The sequence below is a fragment of the Nothoprocta perdicaria genome, unplaced genomic scaffold (assembly GCF_003342845.1).
Source record: "Nothoprocta perdicaria isolate Ctin4 unplaced genomic scaffold, notPer1 scaffold_169, whole genome shotgun sequence".
NCBI classification, from domain to species: Eukaryota; Metazoa; Chordata; class Aves; order Tinamiformes; family Tinamidae; genus Nothoprocta; species Nothoprocta perdicaria.
In genome coordinates this window covers 1,091,091-1,105,716 of record NW_020454860.1, presented here as the reverse complement: position 1 = coordinate 1,105,716, position 14,626 = coordinate 1,091,091, and positions in this window count along the sequence as shown.

Sequence of the window (14,626 nt, the reverse complement as noted above, 5' to 3'; positions counted from 1 at the left end):
ACTAAATACTCTGGGCCAGCTCAACCACTTCCAAAGGGACAAAAAGCACACAGGTCCAGATACCGTAATGTCATGTCATGGTCTGCTAGACAGGCTTATCCTGTTTTAGATTTTCTTGGCACTTATCCAGCTAAGACTTTAAACTCTGGCCTTTGTCCTCAGCTTCTTCAACATATCTGTGATGCAAATAGAAGTAAGGCTGCTTGTGTTGGACTTGCTCTCAGACCCTGTTGCYGTTCCCAACAAGTTTCTTGTCTCTTGTCAAAATTATCAGCACCTCTCTGCTTATCTAAGGCTGAGTAAATCAGAATAAAATTCCCCATGTTAAAGYTCCCCATATTAAAGTTCCCCATATTCGCAATACAAACGGCAGAGTACATTACAGACTCAGGTGCAGATCACTGGAGTTAGTTTGCAAAATAARAATAAGGAAAACCACCTCTATCTTTGTAACCAGGCAAGACCTTAGCCATGAGGCTGGTTGCTGCTTTCTAGGTCTTTATTGTGAGTGTCACTTCCCAGGCTGCGGACCTGCCTGTGCAATAGGGGAGCCCTTGGCAAGGCTACAGAGGAGACTGCAAACCCAGGAGATCACTGCAAGTGTTTGTTTTTTACCTCTCAAGACTTTGCAWAGCAAGGCTGCCACTTCACAGGCTGCTTAGTCAATCTAAGTGGTACTGAAAGGGACACTCGCTTCCTGTGCCCATCTGGGCATCCCTGGATCATTGCTGCATTTAGGGTTACATGCTTAGGTGAAGCAGGAAGCCCAATCAAGCAGAAAAGCAAGCCTTATACAAAATCGACAGTAATATACCATATTAATTTGTTGACTGTATGGCTTCACTGATGCCAGTGCTGGCAATGAGAGGGCAAGGAATGTTTTCCTGAGGACAAGGGATAAGGAGGAATTGCCATTTCGGCACATGATACAGTTTTATAACCAGCTCAAGTCATATGGAGTGCAGATCGGCAGCCTTGTGCTCAGAGTCATCAGCTGAAGAACACTGCTACAGCCTGGCCTGCATGATACTCAAACGCAGATTTTGGTTCACAAGACAGCTGAATGGGCAACTTTTCCCCTTTCCTTTTCTTAGAAGTAGTTTATGAGCCCACACCACTTGTGTGTTGTTATGCTTTCTATCCAGGCACTCATATTCAAATGCAATAGGAAATTACTTTATCCAGAGGCATTTTCTGCAGCCTCAGGATATTAGTGTTTTGTTCCTGAGTGACTCTATTAAAACAAAATATTTCAGCAGTCCTAGATCATTTCATTTCATTTTTCTCTTGTTGTCCCCAATTCCGTTTTAATTGCTAGTCATCTACCGGTGGAAATCAGTAAGATAATTAACACTAAGAAGGATCTTGATCCTACTCAAAAGATGTAGGAATTGCACTCAAAAGTCCATTTCTAAGTAAGAAAGCAGGCACTAATCAAGAGGTGAGGATTTATTTTTTAAGCTTCTAAAGTTCTTTGTCTGAAGACTGTTAAGTGAATCAAGGAATCTCTAATAACATTTTGAATTTTATTTAAATAACAGCCTGCTCAGAGTAAATTTCAAGAGTTCATAGCCTTTCCTTCATCTATTTTTTCCCTAAAACATTATAAGCAGCTTCTGTTCCAGATACATTTAAGACACTCCATTTTCTAAGAGACAAGCTTTGCTTAGCTGGCTGTAAGCTCTTTTTCAGAGGCAGCTTGATGGCTTTAGCGGTAAAAGGTGCTGCACTAGGAACTGAGTGATGGCACAAATAGCATTAATAAATGCAATTCCTTGGACATTCACCAGCTACATCATCTTTTTGCAATATGTCTGCCTCCTCTGCTTTGCTCATTTTCTGTTATTTCTCCATGCCCATTTCAACTCTCTTTACCTTCCACACATCATTTCCTCTGGAGCCACCATTTCAGGACCTCCCTTCTCTTTACTACCGAAAAGAACATGTGAATTTAAAGGTTCCCACTTCCCAGGTCCTCTCCACTTAGCTTTAGGGAACACAGTCACTTCTCCCATTTTTTTTCTATTTTAATCTCACAGTTTATAGCCAGGCCATAGACATCACTCCAGATTTGTTCTTAAATGAAGCATAGCAAAGCTGTTAAGGCTATTCTTAAATAAAACATAGCCTTATAGTCCAGAGGAATAGCCTTAACAGCTCTGCTACCTATTTTTAGATTGAACAGGAATTAGGAATTTCTATTACAAATGTCACAGCCATCAGTTTTCCAAACAGCAACACTTGCTACTTCTTGCCCTTTGATCTTTCAACCTGTCCTCAGCACAGTCCCTGAATCTCTTTCTTGGTAATTTCAGTTTCCTAAGCAAGCACACAATGACTTTATTTGATTAGAATGCTCAGACTGGATATCTCAGAGCCACAATGATGACCACTCATACAACTTCCTAATWATTAAATTCAAATAACAATTCTGGAGCTCACACTTGCTGACTGGTAATCTTCTGGCCACAATGAGCATAAAAAAAAATTCATTAAAGAACACCAATTCATTATTTTTTAATATTTTTTCCCAGTTGCCTCCTCCCAAACCCACATCCCTTTGGCCAATCAGTTGGCAATTTTCCTCAACTGGTACCTTCTAAAACCTCATCCCATTACACAGCCATATTCTTTTCAGTATTTTCTTCTTGTTTGTGCCCTCACACTGCTGAGAGCTTCAGAAAAAAACCTGTGAGGATGAAGGTAGCCTTTACTAGGAGTTTTATTCCTCCTGATTTTTCCATTTTTGAAATCCAACTGAAATATTGCTACGTTCATATCAGATTTTACACACTTTCTCTTACTTGTTTTTGACTAGACTGCAGTGACTTTTGCAGAGGAACAAGAAAATAAAATAAAAAAGAGGTAAAATGGAAAAATGGACTAGCAGTGTATTCTCTACTTCTTGGATCTCATATTTCTTGTTCCATTTTTTTCTTTAGCTTCTAATACTGTGCTTCCTCCTTCAGTYTTCTCAGATAGTTCTGCCCTTTAAACACATTTCTTACAGTGTGAGCATGGTAGACTTAATCATCTGGTCCTGGTAGACTTTCATCATCTTCCCTGAAGCAGAGAAGAAAACAAGGACCATCACAGGAACAAACATGCTGAAAGTCAGTATATGTGTGTGTGTGTGTGCATACTTCATGCTGGAATTGTCCTCTGCAGTTTAGATTCTTACTCCTGAGGTTCAAAGGGCCTTCTCTCATAACCTCTATCTTTTCACRCAGTCCAAAAACAATTTACCTGAAATGTCCACAAAAGAATTGAGCTGGTTTTGTTTCATCTTTCACGCAGTCCTCTGTCCTGACCTGATTTTATCATATATTCCTGGAAATTTTGTAATAGTTTTAAACGTAATATGGCCAAAATTAATCTCAGAATCTTCAGTCTACTTCTGCAGCAATACCAATACTGTGACAGTATTTTCCACAGCATCACTTTCTCCTCTCTAGGGCATATCCAACTTTTCTTTCTCTAGAGTATTTCCAGAACCCAATCTCTCTCATCAGCCTGAACATWTTTCCTTCCAGCTCCTTTTGACTGTGACAGTTTCCTTAGCGATGCTCCTTTCTGTGCTCAACTCCTCAGTGCTATTCATTGCAGCACTATCAAGATCAYGACTAAAGCTGGCAGCTTCTGGTTTTCTTCTTACACTGTTCTGTCACCCTCAAAASTTTCTCAATTCCATCAGCATTCATCCTCTATCTCCAGGAACATCCTTCTCTCTGCTCCCAGTTTACCACCTCACTGCACCTCCATCCCATTCCACCCTTTGTTGTCCCACTGTCTAGGCTACCCTCAATAGAAAGCTCATGCCCATGACTCTCTGCAGAGATACCACTGCCTTCCTTTTCATCAGTTCTTTGAAGCGCTTTTAACCATGATTCCCATCCTAAAATAGTCATATTCCCTCTATCACTAATGATCTGTACCTTAAACCTACATGCTACACCTATAACCAAGTGCCAGGAAAAGAGCATATCTAGAAGAATAAAGGAGGAAATCTGGCCAAACTTCACTGTAGTTTTTGCTTATCCTTTAAGAGCAGTCAAGAAGGCAGATGGCATATCATTTTGGTAGAGCTTCTAAGTAAAGAGAGCTGATCCATTAATTTAAGAGTCTTATCTCTTGTCAGCCCTATGTTTGGGAAGTGCCATATTGTGAGGCTCCCCCTTATTACAGCAACGCTTCTCTTGGAGACTTGGAAAAGTTTAAGCTTTCCTGGCAGTCAGATGAGCCCTTTATCCCATCTGGCGACAAACCTTGGATAAATATAGACTGCCATCTGACTAAGCAACTGCGAGATTGAAAGACATGTATGTAAGAAAGCAACTGATCTGAACATTAGTTAATCAGCTGAGGCCTTCCCAGCAACACATTATGCCTKGCAGGAAAGCATATGAAACTACTTTCAACAGAGTGCTTCAGGGGAAAAAAAAGAGCAAGCATCTGTATTAATCTTCTGGACAGGAGATAAYATTGCTTGCCTACTTAGAAATAAGTGTGTTAACTTAAGATTTCTCCATGTATCAGGAAAATTGGAAAGTCTCACACTATTTTCCTTCCACCATCTCCAYTTCTCTCCCCCTTTCACTTCTTGTGGCAGAAGGGGAAAGAAAGAAGATTTCACTGTAAAATTAGGTCAGTCTACAACGCCTTCAACATAAGAGCCTAAAAGATTTCAGCATAAAGACTGTTTGATGTAAGGTACCAGACTACCTGTTTGGTATATGGAAAGGACTGGTGCTGGCTATTGGAAAAGTAGTAAGATAGAGATCAGTCTTTTTGATACAGGTATATTTGGAAATTGTGGGATAGATCCTTAACTGATYTTTTTGGTTTTTAGCTCATAATTCTCCAAGTAATTTTCTTTTATACTTCTAAAAGTAATTTCTTGGTGTTATCATGGTACTCTTGAAGTGCATAAAATAAAGACCACCTGCATTCAAACAGTGTTCATATTGTATCAGTTAGGAATACCGTTGATTTGGATGCATCAGGCAAGGTGGAAGCAGTGAGTATTTTCTGCCAGATCGCTATCTAACTCTAAATAAGCGTGGAAGACTCCCCTTCAATGATAACTTTTAAGAAGAACTTAAACAAATGTCCTATTTGATGCAAATGGAAAAGCCAGTCTTTCAGAGAAATTTTGAGACGTGATGTCCATTTAATTAATTTTTATCTCTTAATGACCTGTTCTGAAGGGGAGAGGAAAGAAAGCTTCCAACTTCTACCAGCATACCTCTAGTTACTACTATATTGCTTTGATGACACATCATAGTCCTTAGCAAGAATATATGAGCTGTCAATTCAACTTACTTATGCTAAGTTCAAAGCAAAGTGAATTATAATTTGGAAGGTACCCATTTCAGTCCACTTACTGAAGTGTTTGAAGGAGGGAGAGAATTGTAACAGATGAAATAGATTCTGCCTATTCCATCATCCTTTTTTGGTAGCAGCCATTACAAATCTTACAGAAAACATGGCCTTTGATCTCAGCAAGCAGGCAAAGCTGGAAATTACTTTTGAATATGGCTATTAGTTCTTGGCCCACACATGCATTTTGTTACCTGGGATAGTAAAAGTGAGACTTTTCTCACAAAAAAAATCTAATAAAAATAATTCACTGTTGCCCAAAGGGGAAAATCTCTATGTATGTAAATGTAGTTATTAAACAGATGAAGAAATGCTAATAGTAACCAAAACAAACATTTCTTATTTCTCCAGGTGATGCTATGGTCTGTTAGAAAGTAGGACATTTTAGGATTACTGTAATATATACTTTCCATTATCTGGGGGCCTGCTGCTCTCCCATATGCTGCAGTTCCTTCTTCTAAGTGCAACAGGGGCTACTCATCCTATTTGTGGGGCTGTATGCAGTCAAACTAAATTACTGCATCTGTGCTGATGAGGATCAAGTGAACACACAGGGCCAAAAAAAAAATGGTAGCAGCTGAGCTATTTGAAGTGGTAGGGAGAGGATAACTGGCATGTAAGCAATATTGAATAAACCCACACAAGTATAAATTGCTAGGGTTTATCACAACTCAAATGTGGGCCTAAGACCTCGAGTTACAACTTTCTGCTAGCCAGAGAAGATAGGATATTCAAATTACTAATTGTGCAGTGCTCCCTGCCTTTTGCCACATAAGTAAGAGAATATGTGTTATTAATAGTTTTTATTCAAGTTCTTGTACATTTTTGGTGTGCCTTCCACCAGCTTTYGGAGCTGCACTCCTTAGTACATTTTGAGAGCCACCAAGGCTGAAGGATATCTGATTACCACAGAAAGAATAAGAGTTCAGTTTTATCTTTTTCAGGCAAAGATGGACTTTTAATCCAGACTGGCCACTAACCTTTTTCTTTGTGGGTTTGWATTTCCAAAGGGTGCATTATAAGGTCTGCTATAGGTAACACCTCTCAACATAGTAAAGCTGTGTAATTTTGTGATGGGCTACAGATTTCATGCAAGAAATTGAACTTCAGTAACTTCCAATACAGTATTGACTAGAAGACGTGACAATGTACAATGTACCATGTATCATGACAATGTACAAACTTGGGATTGAATGGTACACATCTTTAAAAGATATTTATAGATAAACTTGACATTATTTCATAAGGCTGTCTTTATGAATATACAATAAGCAACTCCCAAAAGCAGAGAGAGCATAATGCTACTTGTCAATAAGTTGGACCTTGTGAACACTGTGTATCCAGCCTCTGGCTGGTGGGTGCATCGTGCCCTCTAACATGACATTCTTGCTTAGGTGGATGTTGGCAAACTGAATGCCTTGACACCCAAAACCTGTGACCCAACTCTCCAGGTTACCTGACATGCCCCCAGGCAAAGGCCAGTGTATTGGAAAGCCTCATGCCATCCAAAGCCTTTGCTGTACATTCTGCCTCAGGCTTTGCTGACCCAGCTTCTGCCTGGCCCCATCTCCTGGATCAGCTCTCACAAAGMTCCAGCATCTCCAGCAAGAAGTCCAAGAGCCTTTCCTTTATTCTCAGCGGCCTCCTTCATCCCACTGTGGACTTTGTAAGGAGTGCCTAGCACACACTTCAGCAAGCAGCATCTTGTTCTTCCTACAGCTTTTTGAAATGCACTAACTCCAGCCAGAYGTAGCATTTTTGATAGCCTACAAAGCTTTCACCATATACACAAATAAAGATGCTTTCTCCATAAAACAATGCACCTGCATAGCCCATCTCCTGTTTTTGCCCCTTAAATTTAACCACTCTTCCTTCCACTCTCTCACTTGGCTTGTAGTAATGAATATGCTGTCTGTATGTTCATACAGAGACTGAAAATATCAAGCTTTATTCCTTCTGCTATTTAAAACAAAGCCACAAAACACTGAGAAAATCAAAACAGGGCTTCAGGGAATCGCCAATCTGATGTTTTTTTCAGTGRGTAACATTCATCTCATGTGAGAGTTAGTTAATTATTATTATAAACATAATAATACTATGTTTGCCAAGTCAAGAAACACCCTTCACATCTCTGCATGAAAGCCAGCTGTGCCTCCTGCCTATTTCACAAGAGACATTCAGCCAGTGYAGTAGAAATACAACCTTGCTTAGAAGTCATAGGGAGGGATAGAGTCATTAGACGCCAGCATCTTGTCAGACAGAAGTACTGCCATTGCGATATGTATGATGTACAAAGTCCTAAGAAAACCTGCGACTACTCTACCACTGCTGCTACTACTACTACTACTACTACTACTACTACTACTGACTCACAGCCGTGTCATCTCTAGAAATGAAGCAGGCAGGGATCTCCCAGTTTCCAGAGGTGACTCCTTCTAGCCTGACAGCTGGAAACAAGGACTTTTAAACTTCAATTATATTTTCTAATTTAAAATTAAATCCACAAAAGACTGGGATGGCAAGCACTTGGGCAGTTTGATGGTAATATGTTCATTGCTGCCCAGTAATTGTACAATTTGTTATTTTGYACCTGGCACCATTTCTACTCTAAGCATCTCTTGCTTCCACAGGGTGATATCAGTGCAACTCAATGCCACAGACTCGAAAGAGCAGCAGGCCAAAACCTGCTAGAACAGACACACACAAAAATCACACAAGAAAACTTGCCTATAAAAGAGAAAACCTCTATAACGCACACGAGGAGTAGCCAGAGGGCGCCCAAGGCTCACAACGCCAGCCTCTTCCTAGACTTACATTTTCTATAAAATCGGAATTACTATGCACATTGCATCGCAGCACTTCCAAAAATTGGATATTAACTCTTATACCCAAATTTACAGATAATTATGTAGTAGCTTATTTAACTTATAAATGCATATTTAAACATTACCTATGAAATCATAGTCGCACAAGGATCAATGCTACCAGGCTCCAGCAAAACCCTCCTCACCTAGCAATGGGCAATACCATCTGCTCCGGAGCAAAATTTTTATTTAGGAACGTCTTTAGCATCCAATATTTTATGGCATTGCACTCCTGAGGTTATCTGAACTTGATAGAAACAAAGTTTGAAGTTCATTATTTTTTTTCAATTAGAATGCACCAGCACGCATCAGGACATGCAAACTCATTTCCCACCCTCCTATTTGCATGCACTTCTGCACATTGCCCAACTCTGCAAAGTTTTCATTTCCTTTACTTTGCAATATTTTAATTCTTCCAAGTGTGCTTGTGTCACCTACTTAATTATCTTTGGTCTACTGAGACGGAATTCTGTAGAAAAGGTTACAGAGAGCATTGAATAGGTGTTTTATGTTTTGTTTGTTTTCCAAGGAGGCGAAGATTTAATAACTAGTGTGTGCTGGACAAAAAATCAGGCACTTCTCACCCCTTGGGACAAGGACTCTTGGTACTTGGCTTGAAGAAATGGCTTCATTGTAATGCCTGGACACAACTCAATGGAGCTAGATTTTCTGATGTTTCTTGCACTACCTCTGTTTGGAAAACCTGGTTCCTTAGAGGGTCTGTCTTCTGAGGGCAATGTTCTTTTTGTATGTTAAGCCTTGGATYGGAGCCCTAATCACACCAGTTAGAAATCAACAAACAACGTCACTTAACTGAAGAATTTCTAACAGGGATGGGCATGGGAGGATGCTCTAAAGTTAACACTGTAATGGCAGCTGAACTATTGAAACTGAATGAGGCAGAGCAGACATTTGCCTTGCATTCTCGTCTTCTACCAGCGCTAAGAAAAAGAGAGTGGTTTAAGGTCAGGCCTTGGATTTTCTGCAGGTGACACCTTGCGTGTGCGAGCCCCTGCTGCAAGCCGGTATCATACCACACGCCAGTGCAGCCCGAGAGATTCTAAGCTGCTTCTCCAAAGAGTTTGCTAGCGAAGTTGATGTGTGCGTTGCATGGCTTCCACTCCGCGCTGGCCGGCATCCATCTGGCTCAAGGCACAGGCAGCGCAAGCTTGTGTCTGCCTGCTAAATACCATGCAAATGACCCCTGACTTTACAATTCTGGTATGAAAGGGATGACACTGTCCAAGAACACATGATGAACAGAATATAGTTATTCACTACAAATGGAAACCATATAGGTGCAGGTTTCAAGGCGGCCAGCCAACATATATCAGCTGAACTGCATTCATGCTGGTAGACTGAAGGGAATATGATTGCACTATCCTAGTAATAGGTTTCCCCATGTTAAGTCAAATTCCTCTTGAATTTTTACAAAATGGCTATTAGAATGAGGTCTAACCTCTATATAAACTATAACTAATTGCTTGAGGCAGCTGTGGTTGACCAGACATTACAAACTGGGATACTTAAATCATGAGCAATGATGTTTGAGAGCAGGCTAAAGCGATGCAGTTGTGTAGCAAGCTGGCAGATTGCTAGAATTTGGCTGACATTCTGCACTCCATGGAAAATATCAGTCCTGCTAGCAAGCATAGAGCTCAGCTTCAGATGTAAACACACTTACATTTCATTAGCTGCACCCCAGCTAAGAGGAGAAAGACAAATTGCTGTGGATTCTATTTAACATATTGTATTTCATTAAGTTGTATTACCAAACGGTCAMACTTCCCACAGGTATGCAGAGGTTTAACTCAAATAACAACAGCATGCAACATCCACTTACAACGACCAGCTGAACAGATCTCAGACCAGTTCTTTTACAGTGGATGTTTTCAGACAGGGCAGAAAGCCAAGAGAGYGATATGGACCTGAGAACAAAGGAGGAGCTTAAATATTTTTATTATTTTTCTATGGTTGAGGTGCTGCAGTGAGAGATTTATTTTCCTCCTTCCCTTACACTTACCAGCACAGTCTCAGGCACAAAAAAAAAGCCACATAGAAAAGTAATCTATTTGATGGTTTGAATTATTAGCTGGAGATTACTTCATATGTTTGGTCAATGAGGGCCGTTTACTAAGTAATGTGCCACTCCTCCCTACAACAGCTATTCCCTTGCTCAATTTAGGCTGGAGTCTTCAGAGCCTTGCTGTTATTCCCTCTCCAGAGTCTGTGCTGGCCCTTTAGAAAGGTGCCAGGTGCCATTCAAGGTTGTCGTCCTCACTGGAAGAGCAACTAGAACTTCTGCTCCCCTTTCCAGACTGAGGATACCAATCATTTTAGAACAAAAGAGTTATTGTACACTTTGTTTCCCTTCCTCCTTAAGGAAAACCAATAAGGCATACCTGCCTTATACCTGCACTGGTGCAGGGGTGAGGTTGGTCTGTCCCACCTAAAACCATAACAGAAAAGCAAAGAAGACCTGCTTCTAAGTCATGCAGGAAGAAACAATTCTTCAGTACAGAGAATTACCATCTTTTCCACAAATATAGTTGAACAGATAGCCCAGAGGTCGTGGCATCTGCTCGGGAGATTCAAAGCCCATCAGCATGTGATCCTGTGCAATGTGCTCTAGCTGACCCAGCATGTGCAGGGGGGTTGGACTAGATGATCCCCCAGATGCCTCTTCCAAACTCATCCATTCTGTGATTCTGTGACATATGTCCATTATGTGGGGAAAAACAATAAAAAAGTAAATTATTCAGTTTTGTATAAATTGCTATTGAATTAGGTTGCCAGAGGATTATTGTGTGCATCCTAACATTGCTCTAGTTGTCTCAAAGTTCCCAAAGTTGATGCCTGTATCGGAAGGCTAGAGGATTGAAAAACAGGGCGATTTGAATAATACTACATTTTTTTTAGTCTCATGTCTAGTTAGTGTCTGTTGGCCATGGCAGAACTTCTGCATTACTATATTTATCAGCTTTCAGAATAGGGTAAGATTTATGGACAGAAAGTATKTTCTTCTTTCCAAAACTTGAAAAACAAGAATAGCAGAGCAGCTCAGATGAGGTCAAACAATGATTTCTTGCTAATCTCAAGACACTGGCTTGTTAAAAACCCACAGTGAAGTTTGTTCAACTTGTGCTTGAGGTGACCACACCAATATCAATCCAATTCCATCTGCTGTGGATAAAGTGTTCCTTTATTAATCATTATAAACTTTTTCCAGACCAATGTATCTGGCCTGGCAAAATTCAAAGGGCATCAATACAGCATGAGTTAGAAATTCTCCACCCACTCTGTGATGGCTGCCAGAACCCTCCTATGAATTTGATTTTGTTAATGTCCATAATTCAGAAGGAACAGGCATTACTAAACATAAAATTACCCCTTTTCATTAAAAATGGATAAAGGCAACAGTTTTGAAGTCTCTATAATCAGTCTGCTCTCCTATTCTTCTTAAGTAAAACCAGCATGTGGACAACTTTGGAAAGGGTAAGTCAGGACAGAGACTATTTTGACTTAAGCTGTGAAAAGATATTGTGTTATTTATAATGCACCTCTAACAGTGGTATCTTAATGCTAAGAAGTTTAGCAGACAGACTAAGGCAAATAAGCAGAAAGGATGGTTTACATTCCTTTCTTAGGCAAGCCATTTGGATGTACTTCTCTTTCTTCTCTTCTTTCTTAACAGATGTTAAGAAAGCAACTGAAAATAATTTTCCTTCTCCTTAGGTTAGGTATTACAATATGACTGAAAAAATAAGCTGTCCATGAGTCTTGTTCTGTTCAAATGCAATTCTCACTGATCACAGTACTTGACATGCAGTAAATTTCATGTGATTAGCCCTGCAACAGGGACCAGGGCAAGACTATTTCTGGTCTCAGTATTTAACTCTAAACGGGAAGCAAAATGAGAACTACATAATTTGCTTTCATCTCATGTTAGGTTCTTGAGGTGGTGGTTTTGAGAGAGAATGGCTATGGCTTAATGAGTTATGAAGCCAACCAAAACAAAGAACTATATTTAAATTTTGGTGGGTGTTTTTTTTTTTTTTTAAGATTAAATTAGAAAAATACTGTCTCTCCTAGAAGGATCAGTTTCTTCTGGACTAGAATAGTGTTCTCAAAGCCAAACTACTTTCTGATCTGCATATCACATAGAGTGTGGTCACATAAGTACAGGAATGGGCTATTTAATCTGGAATCTTGGCTGATAATGGCCACCACCAAAAAAGGAAAAAAAACCCTCTCACATTTCATGGGTTAAATCTGGGGAACAGGTAAACAGAAGTTAGACTTAGATGTAAAAAAAAAAGACAAAAAATAGAGGAAAAAAAGGGAGAAAAAACCAAATCAGTGGTTACTCTGGCTTAATATACAATCACTATATCAGAAATAAAAACAAGTCTACCTTCAGAATGTGCATTCACAGCTGTGCAAGTGTAAGGCAGCTGCTAGGTAGAGTAAGAATATATTWATTCTTGACAAACAGGAATGACTAATGTGGAGAAATTTCTATTATGTCAGTCCATAGGTCTGCAAAACAAACACAATTATTGTGCCCAAACAACCTACCATCAAAATGACTTCCCATCATTTGCTATAAGCATGCTTAGAGAAAGCCCTTTTCCCCTCTAAAGAGTCATGTTACACTCAAGTTTAAGATGGCTAATACCAAGCACGACTGGTTTTGTTTTTGTAATTTTAAAGTGTCGATGAGTGTGGCTGTCTTTGTAAAATGCACAAGGGATAACATCTGTTAGTACTGTTGTTCCAGCTAGGGTCATGGCCAATCCAGTTCAGACATATTAAAGAAAAGGAACCTGAGACCAAATCCATGCTTTGCATTAAAAGTTACTGGAATTCTCCAGACATTTCTTGATATTATGAAAACAAAAGTGTGTATGAAATTTTTCTGTTAGAAATGTATTAGTCACCTATGCAACAACTACTAAACGAAGTTGCATATTATGAAGGTATCTATAACCTTATCCAAGTTCCTACTTTTCCTATGTTCTAATAACTGACAAAATAAGGAGAGTTTAGAGAATAGCATACTTGTACATTAGAAATTACAAAGGTTGTATCACAACAGAAAGAGTTGGAAGCATTGAAATGTCCATTAGACAATGGCTTTCAATCTAATCTAGTGCTGCAGTAGTCATAACCTGTAGGGCTGAGCATATAGAAAGGCAGATGAGCGATTCTTGCAGGCCTCCTAATCTAGCTGTAGATATATGCACATACACACACANGGAGGGAGGGAGGGAGGAAGGAAGGAAGGAAGGAAGGAAGGAAGGAAGGAAGGAAGGAAGGAAGGAAGGAAGGAAGGAAGGAAGGAAGGAAGGAAAAATGACAGTTTTTAGAGGCTTCGAGGAATAGCTGATTATGAAGATGAGTGACAAGCAGAATGACAGTCCAGTTTGATCACAGTAATGAAAAAGGTGATGTGTAGAAAGAAGTCAGGTTTTAGCTTATGTTTTTGCAGAACACTGGCTATTCACAGGAACCTACCAAAACAACAGGCGAAGACTCCAATTTCAACAGAGTCTCTCAGATCTGTGTTCCACGGATCACTGGAGAATCCGATATAAATTTAGCTTCTCCCTCTGGCAAGAGAGGCAAGCGAGACAAGAAAAAACACCACCACCACAACAAAAACTCTGCAGGGAAGAAAGTGATTAGAGATGTAGAAACCCAAACTGTGCAGTCATAGGAGCCAAGAATTTGGAGCAGAATTTCAGGAACACTATGTTGACAGTGTTAAAAGCAAAAGACAGAACAAGAAGACTCAAAACACTACTTTTAAATTTTGACTGGGAAAGCATTATGGGGAACTTTTAGGAGAGTTGTTTCAGCGTTGTTAAGGGAAGACATCATCTTGCAATAAGCTCAATGTGAAAGAGAGAAAAAGTAACTGAAGTACTAAGAGCAACCAGGAGGAAATTTCAAGAGGTGTATGTGGTATTCCATACGAGGCAAAGTATGGAATATACTACATATATAAAGCCTTCATTTTAATCAATATATTAAGGACAACTAGGTGCACAGAAGATACTTATTGAATGAAGCAGAAGCAATTAGAAATAGTTACTTGAATAGCTGAAACAATTAAGTGCCTCCTGAAATGCTTGATAGCTTCTTACTTGAACCTACTGAGATTTTCCTACCCTTTTTATTCTACCATTAAGTTGAAAGCAATCATTTAGAAGGGGAAATGTTTAAGATCACAGTCGTATTCAAGGACAAAAAAGAACTACCCCATGACTGTGACAGTTATGGTACTGGGACTCCAGCATTCAAATCGGTCTGGTGCTGGAAGAAATTAATCCCTTCTGATAAATAAGAATCATAACCAGTAGATCAAGATATATAAAAAA